Here is a 13,445-nt window from a genome sequence, read left to right as displayed (position 1 = left end):
ACAACCTACACCTTCTCTGAGTGAATTTAAGAAAGGAAATAGTACCTTCAATAGTTAACAGTAGCCTTCCACAAAAAAAAGACCAAAATTTTATTTCTGATCTTTTAGACTTCCAAAAGGTTATTTTCTGTGTTATTGCTAAAATTATGACTTTCTTTTGAAGGATATTTTTTGTTTTGTTTTGTCTTGGCACTGGGGATTGAACCCAGGGATGCTTACCACTGAGCTACATCCCAGCCACCCCCTCTTTTTAAAAATTTTTCTTTTTAGTTGTAGATTGACACAATACCTTTATTTTATTTATTTTTATGTGGTGCTGAGGATCAGACCCAGTGCCTCACATATGCTAAGTAAATGCTCCACCACTGAACTAAAATCGTAGTCCTCCCCAGCCCTTTTTATTTTTTATTTAGAGACAAGGTCTTACTAAATTGCTGAGGCTGGCTTTGAACTTGCAATTATCCTGCTTCAGCTTCCTCAGTAGCTGGGATTACAAGAAAATGTACCCCACACCTACTAAAGATGTTTTTATCCATGACTTTTGGGCTAGAGTTGTAGGCCTAGAGTTATTAACTTTGATGAATAATTTTGGTGTAGAATTTATTATTTTTTTTGGTGTTGGGGATCGAACCCAGGGCCATATACATGTTAAGCAGCAAGTGTTCTACAAAACTATGTTCCCAGCCCCCGATTTAGGTATAATAAATTTCCCATTTAAATTATTGAAATGCATCTCTTCCTATTGTTGGCACAACTCAAAGTCAAATATGATGAAAGGCTGCCCTCTTGTGGTGTACTGCAAGAAAAATAAAGAGAAATGATGCAAAAGCAGGTGGCCTGAAAACAGGAAATAAGGGCTGACCTGGTAAGGAAATGATGTCATGGGGACGGATCAGGAGAAATTCCTTCACCAGATGCAGACTACCACTGGATATCTGCTCCTCAACAACATCCACAATGCCAGATGGCTAGGTGTTTTAGTGTGAAATTGTTTTCCGTTGCTTTCCTCATCACTGCAATTTTGTGTAAATTTCTGAACGTTCTAAATTAAATCAATAAAATTCATTTTTACAAAAGAGACTTTTTTTTTTTTTTTTTTTTTTTTTTACTAAACATACTTACTGGTACCAGTGAAGATAATATTAGAGACATCCAGGCCAACGTGAAATCTACTTGGAAGATGGGAGGTGGGTGAGAGGGTTCAACAAGAAATTAACAGCAGGGATGCTTCACACTGAAAGGCCATGGAACAACCTATTCTGATCCTCTCAGGAAATTTCAAAGACATTGAAAAGAGCCAGAAGAGTGGGGGTAGATATCAAGTAGAATTATTGGGCATACGCCTGTGATCCCAGGTAACTTGGAAGGCTGAGGCAGGATAATTGAAATTTCAAGGCCAGCTTGGGCAAGCCTATCTCGAAAACCAACAAATCAAGAACGGTGGCATATGCCTGAAATCCCAGTGGCTTGGGAAGGTGAGTCAGGAGGACCACAAGTTCAAAGCAGCCTCAGCAACTTATCGAGGCCCTAATTAACTTGGACTGTTTCAAAATTTAAAATTAAAAAAAAAAAAAGGACCGGGGATGTGTTTCAGTGGTTAAGTGCCCTGATTTCAATCCTGGGTACCAAACAAAACTGAAAAAAAGAAATCAAGGAAAAACAGGCTATAAACAAATGCCTTAGGGTAAGTTATCTATTTTGATTTGTTCAACCAACAGGCTCATCACTCTTTTAGGCACTAGGGACTAAGCAGTGAATTAAGTGCTTGTCCTCTGGAATTGCATTCTTGTGAAGAAAGGTATTTAACAAATGTATCAGGTGGTGAAAAGTGCTCAGAAGTAAAAGAGGACATAGGGATGGGATAGAGGGATAAAGGGAGTTTTGTTTTGTATAGGACAATAAAAAAAAAAAAACTTTTCCAAAGCCAGGCACAACTTTATTTATGATCCCAGGAAGATCATAAATTCAAAGGCAGCATCAGCAATTTAGCAAGGCCCTATGTAACTTAGCAAGAACTTGTCTCAAAATTAAAAAAAAAAAAAAAGAGGCTGGGGATGTGGCTCAGTGGCTAAGCACCCATGGGTTCAGTCCCCAGCACCAAAAAACATGAATGAATAAATACAAACCTTTCCCCCATAAGACCACACTTGAGAGTAAAGACTTGATAAAGTGAGAATGAGAAGTGAAATAATAGCTATGTGAAGTGCCATCCAGGCAGGATGGATGACCAGTGGAAACCCTGGAGGCAGGAGCCTGCAGAGTCATGTTTTGTTTGTTTTTTGTTTTGGGGTAATGGGGATTTAACTCAGGGATACAATGACTGATCCTTGTCCCCAGCCCTATTTTGTATTTTATTTAGAGACAGGGTCTCACTGAATTGCTTAGCAAGCCTCACTTTTTGCTGAGGCTAGATCTTCCAAAGGCTGTCCCAAGCCTTTGGAGTAATTAATAGGTGTTACCACCAAGCCTGGCCAGAGTCGTGTTTGAGACGAGAAAGGGGGAAACTGGCAGGTCAGCCAATAGCTGAGGTCAAGAGCACAGACCCTTACAAGCAATTTAAGAATTAAGGATAGCAAGTCCATGAGGGTTTTGAGCAGAGGGTAATAGATCTGACTTTTGTTTAAAAGGGTAATTCTGATTAGTAAGTGAGGCATTAAATGGAAAAGCAAGGATAGAACCAAGGAGACTTGCTGAGTTGTTGTTGCAATAATCTGGGCAACAAATGCTCTGGACTAGGGTTATAGCAATAGTTGTGTTGAGCAGTAGATATGTTTCAAAGGTTGGGGTTACAGAATTTGATAATGGATTGGATCCAGGACAAGTTCCAAAACTCCACGATCCCTTATAATCCCATCTTTGGATCTAACTAATTAGAATGAAGAAGGGGGTGGGATCAGATTTTTGGCTTCAGACTCCTTGTATTTGAGATTAAGACAGTTGGCTCAAGCTGATATAGGCAGTGGGATATCAGAAACCCAGAGTTAAGGGAGAAATTAATGGCTAGAGATACTGAACTAGAGAGATCTTATGATTGATCTCAAAGGATTTTCAATGTTAGGAGGTCAAGATGAAGAGTAAAAAAGAGTAGCCACATATGGCATGCTGAAAAACCAGAAAATGTATCAAGGAGGGAGTGATCAAGTGTGTCATATATTGCTGAAAAGCTGCATAAGATGAAGTTTAAAAGGCCACTGGATTTGGCATTGAAGAAGCCATTCCTTGGTGCTTTTACAAGTTATTTCAGTAGAATGGTGTGATGAAAGCCTGACTGGAAACGAGTCCAAGAGAAAATAGAAGAGCGGTGGAAATAGTTTGGAAGGGGATATATGATCAAATACAATTATTTATTTGGTTTTTAAAGAGACGAGACACCAAATTTACATGGCAATGGGGAAACAAAGTTTTGATGCTGAAGATACTTCAAAGAATATCTTTCAAAAGATATTCTTTGCTTGTATAAAGCAAAACTATATAGTATTTAGTGCAAAGAGCGATTAGGACTAGTGATACTAATTCAAGGTAAGACTTATAAGAGTAATTCAACATGGATTAACTTGCTTAACTCTTGAACCAACCCTATGAGGAGGGCTTTCCACTGTTTCCACTTTATAAAAAAGGAAATTGAGGAATGGAGGTTACACAGCAGGGTGTGGGAACACAGGCTCAACCTACAGGTAGGTAAACTCAAGAACTGGGAAACAAGGCTCAACATATAGGTGGGTAAACTCAAGAGCTCATGTTTTTACATACTAGAATGCATCAGCAGAAGCAGAGATGATGGTGTCATAAACTACAGCAGAGTACCAATCAGTACTTCTCTTGTAAGCTTCTGTGGCTGCTGAGAATCTTACAAGATGACAGAGGATACTTAGCACCTTATGGATTAAAACTGAACAGTTAGGTGAAGGAGATGGGGGAAGAGGATGAAGAAGTACTGGGGAACACAATCTATCAAATTATGTTATATTGATGTACAAATATACCACAATGAATCCTTATTTAGACATGTAATATATACACAATCATAATGCATTAATTAAAATAATAATAATGGGAGGGAGGTCAGTAGAATACAGCAAGTGGATCAAGGGGAGGGAAGAGAGAAAGGGAAGGTACTGGGGAATGAGACTGATCAAATTGTTATGTGCGTGTATGAACACTGCATAATGAATCTCACTGTCTGGTATAATTATAATGCACCAATAAAACAACTGGAAAATTACCTTTCTTATTTTGGACACTGCACTTAAATTGTGTAACAAGAAATTGCATAAGCATTTTTGGCAGCCACGATCCCTTATAATCCCATCTTTGGATCAGTGTTTTGCCCACATACGCTATTTTTTTGGATCAAAGTATAATTTTATATTTGTATTTATCAAATTTCATTATTACTTCTTTTTAATGTTGTTGGAAGTCAATAAATGCCCACATAAAACTTTAAACTTACTTAGGCAACATTTTACTTTCTTTTTTTGTGTGTGTGTGTGCGTGTGTGTGGTGCTAGGGATTAAACCCAGGGCTTTATGCCTTCGAGGCAAGCACTCTACCAACTAAGTTATATCCCTAGCCCCAAAGGGCAACATTTTTGAAATACACATATGGCCTCCTAAATGGCAACTCAATTAGATGTATACATTTTAATGTAATAAAATTATCTATATTTGAAAAGATATAAGCATAATGTCTAAAGCAGTATCTCTTAAGCTTGTTTTGTTTATTTGCAGTGTTGGGGATTGAACCCAGGGCCCTGCACAGGTTAGGCAGGTATTCTATATATACTAAGCTACATCGCTAGCTCCTTTATTTCAAATATTTTTTAGTTGTAGTTGGACACAATACATCTATCTATCTATCTATCTATCTATCTATCTATCTATCTATCTATCTATCTATCTATCTATCGTGCTGAGGATCGAACCCAGGGCCTCTGCACGTGCTAGTCACGTATTCTACTGTTCAGCCACAACCCCAGCCCTCACCAGTCAGCTCCTTTTATTAAACAAAATTTTATTTTTAGAAAGGTCTTGTTAAGTTACCCAGGCTGACCTTGAATTTGCAATCCTGCCTCAGCCTCCTGAGGCAATTATAAGTATGCACCTAGCTTAAGCTTTTTTACATACTATGTTTATGATATATATGTATCCTCTATAGTACAATTTAATATTTTTCTTTAAGTTTTTCTTATAATCTGGTAGGTATTCTTTTCAGTGACAGGGATAGATCCCAGGGCCCCACATATGCTAAATACTCTACCTCAGAGTATGCTAAGTACTCTACCTCAGAGCTACATACTCAGCCCATTATTATAGATAATTTTTTTTTTAGATTAGGTGGACACACACACACACACACACACATATGTATGTATATATATACATATATATATATATATATATATATATATATATATATTTTTTTTTTTTTTTTTTTTGTACTGGGAATGAACTCAGGGGCACTCGACTACTGAGCCAATCCCTAGCCCTATTTTGTAATTTATTTAGAGACAGGGTCTCACTGAGTTGCTTAGCGCCTGCCTTTTCTTTTTCTTTTTAATATTTATTTGTTTAGTTTTTTAGGTGGACACAATATCTTTATTTTTATGTGGTGCTGAGGATCAAACCCAGTGCCTCACACATACCAGGTGAGCGCGCTACCACTTGAGCCACAACTCCAGCCCCAGCACCTGCCTTTTCTGAGACTTGCTTTTAACTTGGAAAAATCCTCCTGACTCAGCCTCAGGAGCCATTGGGATTACAGGCATGTGCCACCACGCCCAGCATTTTATTTTATTTTTATGTGGTGCTGAGGATCAAACCCGGTGCCTCATGCATGTTAGGTGGGCACTCTACTACTGAGCCACAACCCCAGCCAACATAAATTTTTTTTTTAAAAATATTATTATTATTTTAGTTGTAGATGGACACAATACCTTTATTTTTATGTGGTGCTGAGGATCAAACCCACTGCCTCACACATGCTAGGTTAGCGCTCTACCACTGAGCTACATACAACTCCAGCCCCCAAAGCTCATTGACTTGTTTCTATTTTTTGGTACTAGGGATTGAACCCAGGGTTGTTATATGACTGAACTACATCCCTACTCCTTTGTATTTTGAGATTGAGTCTTCAGGTGGGCACAAAATAACTATTCAAGAAAATTTCTATATTTCATATATCTTTCCACATGTCTCAGTTTCCCAAGTCACTATGATTACAGGTGTGCCACTGGGCCTGGCTGAAATCCTTGAGTACAACTAGTAGCAATATGCATCACACTCTGGTAAACAATAATTTATATATACGAAATAACTACCAAAAGAATAAAAAGGGATTACCTATGGGTATGGGACTGAAGAGTAGGGAAACTTGGTTTTTATCAACAGTACCTTCACGTGAATGTACTGCTTTATTAAACATAAAACATTTAGCTGGGCATGTGGCTTATGTCTATAATCCCAGCTATTCAGGAGGCTGAGGCAAGAGGATCACAAGTCCAAGACCAGCCTAAACAACTTAGGGACACCCTGTCTACAAATAAAAAAATACAAGGACTGGGGATATAGCTTAATGATAAAGGAACCCTTGGGTTCCATTTCCAGTACCAGAACAAACTAAATATAAAACATTTAAACTAAGAAAAACAAACATAAAAATTCTGTCATACTGTCATCTGTACTCTGCCTAGCAAAATGTATGATAGGCACAAAATAACTACTCAAGAAGATTTCAATATCTCATATACCTTTCCTAATGATTTAATAATTTCAACCACATATTCATGTTCTCTAAATTGACATTCACGCGCACACACATAACTATGAGGAAAAAAAGAATGTTACCCACTACAAAATGAAAACTTTCATTTTTTTATTTTTGACTGCAGCTGTTTACAGAAATATAGTTGCGAGTATACAAATGTTCCAATAGAAGCAAAATATCTTTTTAATATTTAACAAGTTATCACAGATAGCTAAAAACGCAGATGCAAATGAAATTCCCCCAGAGAACAAACTGAAAATATCTGGTGTCAGTGCTCTGAAATCCCAACTATGAAAGCCATATACACAAAAATGTAACCTTTATATCATTGCAGGACAATGGAAGAAGGCAGTTCAGTGGTTGATCAGTGTGCTCAAGCAAATACAATTAAAATTTTAATGGCAGAATGGTAGCTAAACCACTTCAGAACAAATTATTGAAATATTTGTAATACATTTATTAAGAGACTAAGAAGTGAATGAAACCCAGTAAAAGTTGTGCAAAAAGTAGCAACCACTTGGAGCTTATCATTAAATGTAAGGAAATGAGGTGAGCAGATACATTCATTAGATCAAAAGAAATTAGCTCAAGTTCATTTGAATTGGTTTATAACTAGTAAGGTCACAATGACTTCAGTGCAGGACAGTTCTTTATTGGACACAGAAATATGATTCCAAATCCACCTTCAAATATCTGAGATCTGTGTGTGTGCATGCGTGCGTGTGTGTGTTGTCCTGAGGTTCATTAGCTAAAGTAAGAAGCAGCAACAAGCAGTCCCTAAAACCAGGCAATGACTTATGCGTGGTGTGTGTGTGTGTGTGTGTGTGAACTGATGTGAGTGAGCAAGTAGGATGATATGGTTAAATAGAATTTTTAAAGGATGTATCACAAATTGGGGTTGAACAGAATTGTGGTAGAATGCTTTGGGTACAGGAATACATTATGTAATAAGGTGAGGAATAATAAAGGAGGAATGTAACTAGAGCATCTCCCAACAGTTTGCCTATGTATTTGCCAGCACCATGTATAGAGTAAGCCACTTCATTTACACTGCTACTGTTATGGAAAGACAGCAGTGGCAAATTTTAGAAGTGAATATACATTTAGTTTTATACTGAAAAGTGAATTTTTGTTTCAGGAATTAATTAATTGGTGATTTGTAAACAGTGAGTTTAGAGTAATTATGGAGGTACTGAATTACACAAGGAAATAAAAATGAATAAATCTATTTATCTTGTGGTTAGTTTATATTTAACATGATTCATACAACTGGGAAGGGAGAAATGCCCAAATTATACAATGCGTTATCTTATTTAATATTTATCTTAGTAAATATAACTCTTACTGAAGCATAAGCTTCTAGAATAGCTATATCTTTAATGTAATATTCTTATACCAAGCAAGCTACTTTTAAAGAAGTTTTACTTATTACAAGTTACATAAGGTGCTATGTTGATCTGGCTAGCCATCTTACTTACTATCTCAGATACAAATATAATAACAAGGAATGATAATTTTGTTCTGAAAGTTGGTCTAGCCAGAGCAAAATTGTGGTCTGCTGGTAAAAGTAAGAGGCAATGAAAATAAAGTTTGTATTACACTGCCCACAATGTACCCATTTTATGGATAAACAGAAGACTTTAGCACCCATCAATTATTTTAGCTACTTAAATGTCATAACAATTAAAAAGAAATATAGAACACCGCACCTATATATTTAAATCAGTCATTTAATGTAAACTTTGTGGTAAGTGGTAGGAAAATGCCAAACTAAGTTAACCGAATTATCAATTACTACACTAATTGCATATGTACATAAAATGTGTATTTTATAGGCAACTAAGAATTATCATTGCCAATAAATGATTATAGGTAACCATGTTAGGCTGAATTTACATAAATAATAATAATGTATAACTTTATTAGTGGGAAAATAAACTTTCTTGCTCTCACTAGATATCGTTTTTTCCACTGATTCTCAAACTTCAGTATGCATCAGAATCATTAGGCAAGCTTGTTACTGCTGGGCTTCATTCCAGAATTCCTGATTCAGTATGTCTGGGATAACTAGCTTCCAGCTGATACTGATGCTAGCTGGTGGGCTGAGGACTATATTTTGAGAACCACTGGTTTACATAAACTATACTTATAGAAAACTATACACTAAAATGTTCCTATATACATGACACAAAATATACAGGAAGGGGGTTAGTTTTAGTTTTATTTAACTCTCAAATATATAGATTAAAATGATGTGCTAAAGTATAGTAATTTCTCCTTATAGTTACATTTCAAAATCTTAAAACCTACTATAAAGTCAATTTAGAAAATATCCACAATACTTATACCAAGTCAGCTATCCAAAATAAAAAGGGACAGAGTATTCTAAATAGTTAAAGATGTATTCATAAAGAAGGAATCATTACTATGTAGCATTCTTGGCTTCTTTGGAATGATTAAAGTGCATTATGTCAATAGGGCATTAAGAATACTGCATAAAGGTTTGCAGTCTTCAGTGCCACTAACAGTCACAAAATTACCTGCATGGGGAAAGCAGCTCTACTCCAAAGGTACTTCTGTCCTGACCTGTTGCTTGTGGCCCTTTCTTCAAGCACCACCCCATGGTAAGGAGCTGAAACAGAAGTAAAATTAACAAAACCAGGACACTCCAAGTGTATCTTGTAGGAAGGAAATTATCATCTTAGGTCTGAAGGAACTCAATATATTAATTTCTTCTGACATTATAATTTACTTAAGCAAATTAACTGAGGTTCTAATGGGCAAGAAGTAAACTTCTTTGCTGCTTAGTTAAGAACATTGACATTACCCAACCTCTGTTTTAGTGATTTTATTTCATCATCTAATTAAGATAGGAAAAGATGTTTAAATAGTTCCTTCTTGAAATTTAACTATATACAAAATTTCATTAGTTTTCTGATAAGAACTATCATCAGTTGATTGAGATGAAGAAGGAAGATATATATTTGTTGTTGTTACTGGGGATTGGACGGACCCAGGGGTGCTACAGTTAATTTATATAAGCCTAAAGAGTATAATTCTGTCATCTTTCATTTATTCTCCCTAAAAGATCAATTCTAGTAATGCCATTTTTTCTGCTATTCTTAAGCCAAAGGAATTTATGAAGTTGTTTTCTATGGTGGTCAAAAAATGGAGGAAAGAATGGCTAAATGGAAAAAGTGAAAGTTGGAACCTATTAAAGTCAGGTTTTTACATGGTTGTGGCAAAGGAAAAATACTATTACAAGAAAGGGGCACTCTTAAGGTAAAAAGGCACTTTTCCATAAACATTTAATCTAGATATAAAATATTAATGTAAAAATATCCTGTAATAGTAAGTAAAAACATAATTTTATCAATAAATAAAGTTTAGAATGGCAAGAAATAAAGAGATTCGAAAAATAACTGGAGTACTGAGACAACTCATGAATGATACAAATTATTTTGATATATACTGTGTTATGAACATTATAATCAATTTAGCTCTAATGTCACAGACAGACAGAAGGGAAAACCTCTTCTGAATATGTTATGAGAGTCTACTATTCCTCTTACTAGGGTATATACTCTGAGTTCTTTTTTTTTTTTTGTGATGCTGGGGATCAAATCCAGGGTCTCTTACCTGCTACCACTGGGTTACAACCTCAGCTCTGAGTTAGTTTCTAATGTATCTGCTGAATTACACACACTTGCTTTTACTGAGTTCTTCCAAATAACCAAAAGCCTACAGATAAGATGGCCATTAGGATGAAACCTATGTTCAAGATACAAAATAAGGGTAACAGGTCTCATGTAATTTTCAACTAGGAAGTAGATATGAGAACAGAAATTTTCACCAGAAAAACAAAAATTTCACAGATCACTCCTAGTAAATATTTATAACAATGCTGAATTTAAGAATTTAATTATTAAATCTTTTATTCTGAACTTATATGTTGATGCATCTAACAGATTTCAGTTTTCCAAAACAAACCATTTATAATGGCTGAAAAAATAAAAAAGAATAATTATAGTAGTTCTGGAGGGACACAGATACAATTTCTTCCTCATTTCCTTTTTTTTTTTTTTTTTTTTTTTTTTTTTTTTTTTTTTTTTTTTTTTTATTGGTCGTTCATAACACTACATGGTTCTTAATACATCATATTACACGGTTTGATTCAAGTGGATTATGAACTCCCGCCTTTACCCCATATACAGATTGCTGTATCACACCAGTTTCCCTTCCATTAATTGACATATTGCCTTTCTAGTGTCTGATGTATTCTGCTGTCTGTCCTATTCTCTACTGTCCCCCCTCCCCTCCCCTCCCCTCCCCTCCCCTTTTCTCTCTCTACCCCTTCTACTGTACATCACCTCATTTCCTTTGATAGTATTTTTTCCAAGGTTGATTAGCCAAGGTTTTGATGGGTAAGAAATACACTGTAATGAAACTGTAGACTATATAGCACATATGTTATTACAAAAAAGAAAAGAAAGGAAGAAAGGATGGAAGGAGAGAAGGATGATCCCTCTATAATAAACAAAGCCCTTTAAAAACCTGTTCTATAGAGACAATAGACTTGCACTGACTAAATAGCATGATACTCTAATCACAAAGGTAATAATGATAAAGCTCAGAAGCAAAGTATAACTATTAACTATTTTTTTCCCATTGGTTTGGATATATAATGGAATGGTAATAAGGAATTAAATACACACACAAACACACACACACACACACACAGAGAGAGAGAGAGAGAGAGAGAGAGAGAGAGAGAGAGAGAGATAAGCTCCAAGCATTTATGTGAATTGCTAAAAGCAAGAACAATTCAATGTACCAATACAAAGAAATAAAATGTGGTTCACAGTTTATTTAGGTCCTTCTGCCATAAATAAATTTAATAAATTGTTGTTTCCAAGGTCTTAGCTGGCTTACTGAGTCTCCCTCATGTGTAGCTCTAATTTGTAACAGTAATTTGGAAACAGTAATTAGCACACATATCAACCACTGAGCTAACTCTTCAATAAAGACAAATACTCTTTGTAACCAAATCATATATTCAGAATGTTGTACTTAACATTGACCTTTCGGGGTAAGGAACATTTAACAATATAAAAAACAAAACAAAACAAAACTATCATTATTGATTAAGAATATGGTAGCATAGCACAGCCCTTGTATAAATAACCACAAGATTTATGAGAATAAAAATTGGGGTTTCTGCCTTCATCCAATCAAACCACTACAGTTCAGGTTTATGTTCTGTTCTAAACTTAGATATTACAAAACAGAAAATTGGTCCCAGTGACTTGGCATTGCCAATCAGCATAAGAATAAAACCCCTTGCTAAACCACAGAACAGACTGAAGTCACCACACAAGCCAGTCTTCTTGCCACAACTTTAGCCATGGTACAGTATTAACAACATTCTAATGGGAACTTGGTGAACAAATAGACTTCCTAAGTCTCCTATATGATATCAGAAAAAAAAAAACCCCACACTATTGAGAAGTAAACATTTTTTAAAAATTTCTACTACTACTATTTTTCTATTTATTCTTTTAATACCTCTGGGTTTGTTTTCTCTGACATTATTCTCTAGGGTTAGAGTTTTACATTTTAAAACAAGCACTGGATTGTGTGGTTGATCCTTCTCACAACCTGAACTATATTTGGTGATTTACTCCTGATAGGGACCTGGGGAAAGAGATATATTGAAGAAAATACTTTTGGTTCAGAGAATTTATAAAGTAGCTCTGGATATTACAAGATGGGGAAAATGTTATTAAAATTACAAACATAATTTTTTTAGTGTTTTTATAAATAAAAGGCATAGAATACAGAAAGCCAATTAATAATAACAATAACAACAATAATAAAATATTAAATATATAGTGAGCAAAGACTGAATGGCTCATTCTTATGAAACACCATTTGACACAACTGCCTCAATAGGTTTCCGTACTCTTTAACATTTTGCTGAGATCCAGCAAACACACAGTAAGCTAGCTGCCTTTAGCCCACTAATAACATCAAGGAACTGCCTGATGGAATGGCTACAGATGAACAGGTCATTTGTTTCAAAAGGTACTTAAATATCTCAATAAAGACATAACAAACCCACCCCCCCTCACTGTTATCAGACGCCACGTTGTGGTAGAACATCAGACAAACTCACAAATTTACCACAAAAATGTGTGGCAAAAAAAGAATAGTTTATATATATGTATATATATAAATTTCTATATTTATGCCAATGTACTCACTCAGTACAAATAGCAAAATAGTATACCATTTCCTAAATACAAAATATAGCTTTCCAAAAAAATGAAACACACATTAGATATAAACCATCCAAAACTTGAACGATTGAAAACTGTATTCAAAATTAAATGACCCAGAGTAGGTCTCTTTCTGAAAAGTTCCCTTCATATCGGCAAGAAGCCTGTACTACTGAAAACGTAATTCAATGCCTCTCAATCAGAGAGAGAAGAGAAAGAAAGAAAGGGTTTGGGGTAGAAGAAAGAATATATGACAATAACAGAAAAAAACAAATTAGAAGAGCACATTCAAAGAACAAAAGACCATCATGAAAAGGTTATATTTGGCTGTATAAACAAAACCAAACACCATGATTCCACAGTTCAACTAAATATATAGGATAGAAAAAGAACAGAAAAGTAGCC

This window comes from Urocitellus parryii, chromosome 15 (assembly GCF_045843805.1).
Source record: "Urocitellus parryii isolate mUroPar1 chromosome 15, mUroPar1.hap1, whole genome shotgun sequence".
Lineage (NCBI taxonomy): Eukaryota > Metazoa > Chordata > Mammalia > Rodentia > Sciuridae > Urocitellus > Urocitellus parryii.
This window is presented reverse-complemented; position numbering follows the sequence as displayed.